The following is a 4,571-nucleotide window of genomic DNA, read 5'->3' on the forward strand; positions in this document are numbered from 1 at the left end:
GACCAACACGTGCCCGAAGGTGGAGACATTCATTCCCTTGTTCCTTTGCCTCCCTACAGGTAGCATCACTGGGGAGCAATCCAAGGGAGCTGAGGCTGCAAGTGTTGTTTGAGAAAAGGGGAACATTAGAAGGAGGTGCAAATGGAAGTCTTTCTGATCCAATGATTTGGGGAAAATTACTTCTTCCGAGGCCATGTTTCCAGCCCAATGGATTTCATGGCACCTAGTATGTATCTCGGCAAAACAGCAACTGAGCCATCCAAGGATCAGCATTACCTTCTTTTCTTTTTTTTTTTTTTTTTTTTTGAGAGGGAGTCTTGCTCTGTCGCCCAGGCTGGAGTGCAGTGGCGTGATCTCGGCTCACTGCAAGCTCCGCCTCCTGGGTTCACGCCATTCTCCTGCCTCAGCCTCCCGAGTAGCTGGGACTACAGGCGCCCGCCACCACGCCCAGCTGATTTTTTGTATTTTTAGTAGAGACGGGGTTTCACCGTGTTAGCCAGGATGGTCTCGATCTCCTGACCTAGTGATCTGCCCGCCTCGGCCTCCCAAAGTGCTGGGATTACAGGCGTGAGCCACCGCGCCCGGCCAGCATTACCTTCTTTTCAAGGGCCTGTTTCCCTTGCCTCCATAACTGTTGTGGGCATTGACGGCCGGCTTCTAAACCCCTTAAAACTCCCCAACTCTAGTGCCATCTTGGACAACATTCTTTTATGCACTCCTTTTTAGTTATCCCCACCTGTCCAGCTCCTTTATTAGGTCGAGACATTTTAACTAAATTATCTGTCAGCCTTTCACGTTTAATCGTTCAAAACTCGACCTGGATCCACAATAGACACTAGAATGCAAGATTGAGAAAACTCTAGGGAAGAACAATAGCACTGACACAAAAAACAATGTGGAAACTGTCAGGCCTCTGAGCCCAAGCTAAGCCATCATATCCCCTGTGATTTCCACGTATGCTCCAGATGGCCTGAAGCAACTGACGATCCACAAAAGAAGTGGAAATAGCCTTAGCTGATGACATTCCACCATTGTGATTTGTTTCTTCTCCACCCTTAAGAAGGTTCTTTGTAATCTCCCCCATCCTTAAGAAGGTTCTTTGTAATTCTCCCCACCCTTGAGAATGTACTTTGTGAGATCCACCCCCTGCCCGCAAAACATTGCTCCTAACTTCAATGCCTATCCCAAAACCTAAAAGAACTAATGATAATCCCACCACCCTTTGCTGACTCCCTTTTTGGACTCAGCCCGCCTGCACCCAGGTGAAATAAACAGCCTTGTTGCTCACACAGAGCCTGTTTGGTGGTCTCTTCACACAGACACGTGAGACAGAAACAAGAAGCTCCCTCTATGTGCCCTGTAGGGACATTTTTCTTGGAGAACCGTAACTCTAAATTCTTACCTCGCAGAGAGGGACCCAACAGGACCTGTTTAGTAAATATTACTGAGTTCTGCCACTTGTCGACAATCTTCCAGGGAGATAACTCCTAATTAATTAGAAAAAGTGCCTGCCCTCGAGGCGCATACATTCTAGGAGTGAGAGAAACAGACACAGATGTGACATGGATGCCGCAGCGCAAGGATTTTGTCTGCATGTTCATTGCTGAGTCCCCATGTTTAGAAGAGTCCCTGCATACTTACCTGGCAGAGGAGACACCATGATCACAAAGGTGGTTTTCCCAGGGTTAGGCTCACATTCCAGGTGTGCTGACCCCTGCAATTTCCCCAAATGCAGGAAATTCAACTGCATAATCGGTGGGGGAGGGGGGGGACTGTGTTTGTGCTTTCCCCTGTGGGGTTTTTTTTTTTTTTCTAATATTAAAAAAAAGAAGAGGCTGGGCGTGGTGGCTCACGCCTGTAAGCCCAGCACCTTGGGAGGCCAAGGAGGGTGGATCAACTGAGGTCAGGATTTCGATACCAGCCCGGCCAACGTGGTGAAACCCTGTCTCTACTAAAAATACAGATGTGGCCAGGCACAGTGGCTCACGTGTGTAATCATAGCACTTTGGGAGGCTGAGGCGGGTGGATTACCTGAGGTCAGGAGTTCAAGACCAGCCTGGCCAACATGGTGAAACCCCCGTCTCTACTAAAAATACAAAAAGTAGGTCGGGCGCGGTGGCTCACGCCTGTAATCTCAGCACTTTGGGAGGCTGAGACGGGCAGATCACGAGGTCAGGAGATCGAGACCATCCTGGCTAACATGGTGAAACCCCATCTCTACTAAATATACAAAAAAAAAAAAAAAAAAAATAGCCGGGAGTGATGGTGGGCACCTATAGTCCCAGCTACTTGGGAGGCTGAGGCAGAATGGCGTGAACCCAGGAGATGGCGTTTGCAGTGAGCAGAAATCATGCCACTGCCCTCCAGCCTGGGTGACAGAGCGAGACTTCGTCTCAACAAAATAAAATAAAATAAAATAAAAATAAAAAATAAAAATACAAAAAGTAGCTGGGCGTGGTGGCACACACCTGTAATCCCAGCTATTCAGGAGGCTGAGGCAGGAGAATCGCTTGAACCCAGGAGGCAGAGGTTGCAGTGAGCCGAGATCGTGCCACTGCACTCCAGCCTGGGTAACAAGAGCGAAACTCCATCTCAAGAAGAAAAAAAAACAAGAAGAGTGCAGGCTCTCAGTGAATTATGAACCAGACTGAGTCTGTATCATGGCATATGTCAGGTGGTAACAAGTGATGTGTGTGCCGGGAAAAGTCTTCATAAGCACAAAACATAAATGCCTTACAGGTGCTGAGTGTAAATAGCCTTGACCCTGAAGGAGGACTGCATTTTATAGCCCTCAAAATAGCCCCACACTCACCCTTTGCATACCTCACAATCAAGCCCATGTACCCCCCACACACACACACACCCCACATGCACAGGCACACATGTCATCTCATCTACAACAGAAGATGCTGTCCACAGGCATTTTCTGCAGTGCCATGCCTCAGGCCTCATTTCACACCCAGTGTAGGTCATTTTTAACCCACTCCCCATACAACAAAAGGATTTGTGGTAATTGTGGTGGACTGAATAATGAGGCCCCAAAAATCCAGGTCCTAATCCCTAGAACTTTTCAATGTGACCGTATATGGAAAGAGGGACTTTGCAAATGTGATTAAATTAAGCATCTTGAGATGGGGAGATTATCCTGTTTTATCTGGGTGGGCCCTAAGAGTCATCAAATGGATCCTAATCAGAGGGAGACAGAGGGAGACTTGAGAGCAGAGGAGACTGTGTAACCACGAAGGCAGAGATTGGAGTGAAGGGCTCTGAGAATTTGGGAAGGGGCCCTGAGCCAAGGAATGCAGGCTCCAAACCAGCACAGACTCCAAGTAAGTCCCTAGTGCAGCCTCTACAAGCTGGAAATGACAAGGCAAGGAATGCCTAGCAAGAGCCTGCAGAGGGAGCACAGGCCTGCCAACACCCGGATTAAACCCATTTAAGACTTCTGGCCTCCAGAATTGTAAGATAAGACATTTATGCTGTGGCTGAAGTAGGAGCAATGCTTGAGGCCAGGAGCTCAAGACAAGCCTGGGCAACATAGTAAGATCCTAACTCTACAAAAAATTTAAAAATAGCCAGGCATGGTGGTGCACGCATGTAGTCCCAGCTACTTGGGAGGCTGAGGCTGGAGGATCGCTTGAGCCCAAGAGTTCGAGGCTGCAGTGAGCCAAGGTCTTACCCCTGCACTCCAGCCTGGGCTATAGAGCAAGACCTTGTCTTAAATACATAAATACATTTCTGTTGCTTGAAGCCACCAAGTTTGTGGTACAATTTGTTACAGCAACCGTAGGATACTAATACAGCTATAAAGTAATAGACGTTCTTTTTTGGTTTATGATTTAAAACTGTTTTCATAGAAGAATAAATTTTCATGTTAAAAAAATTATTCAAATTCAGTAAAATATTTCATGTATGAACTAAAATTTGTATTTACCAAACACTTCTCCTTGCAGTTCACACTGTTTCACTCTTTGTTTTTTTGTGATGAAGTTTTACTCTTGTCGTCCAGGCTGGAGTGCAGTGGTGCAATCTCAGCTCCCTGCAACCTCCACCTCCTGGGTTCAAGTGATTCTCCTGCCTCAGTCTTCTGAGTAGCTGAGATTACAGGCGTGTGCCGCCACGCCTGGCTAATGTTTGTATTTTTAGTAGAAACGGGGGTTTCACCATGTTGCCCAGGCTGCTTTCGAACTCCTGACCTCAGGTGATCTGCCCGCCTCAGCCTCCCAAAGTGCTGGGATTACAGGCTTGAGCCACCACACATGGCCTCTTTCACTGTTTTAAATTTGAATTGCAGATAAAGAGGATTTGTGGTCACACAGAATGACGGAGCTGAAAGAAGTCCAGCTCTGTTGCTTCATTGTTGCAATCCCTGTGCTGTCATTGTGCATTTCTAATCTGTTTAATGAAGGAGAATGTAATTCTGCAGGGGTTGGTTACATAGACTACACCCAAGGCGCCTCAAATGATTCCACACCTTAGAAACGTGAAAACCAGTGGCCATCCTTGTGCTGGGAGCTGACTGTACAACTGGCATTTTCCAAATTAACTGTCACAAGGAATGCAATGTTTAT

The 4,571-nt window shown here is 47.2% G+C and overlaps 1 non-coding gene across 1 annotated transcript; it reads left to right on the forward strand.

The window, feature by feature from the left end:
• The first annotated feature begins 1,633 nt into the window (after positions 1-1,633).
• On the forward strand, positions 1,634-1,793 carry LOC112206158 (U1 spliceosomal RNA). Its single transcript, XR_002940359.1, has one exon. It is a non-coding gene; the product is annotated as a U1 spliceosomal RNA (small nuclear RNA).
• The last annotated feature ends 2,778 nt before the right edge of the window (positions 1,794-4,571 follow it).

The sequence above is a fragment of the Pan troglodytes genome, chromosome 19 (genome assembly GCF_028858775.2).
Source record: "Pan troglodytes isolate AG18354 chromosome 19, NHGRI_mPanTro3-v2.0_pri, whole genome shotgun sequence".
Lineage (NCBI taxonomy): Eukaryota > Metazoa > Chordata > Mammalia > Primates > Hominidae > Pan > Pan troglodytes.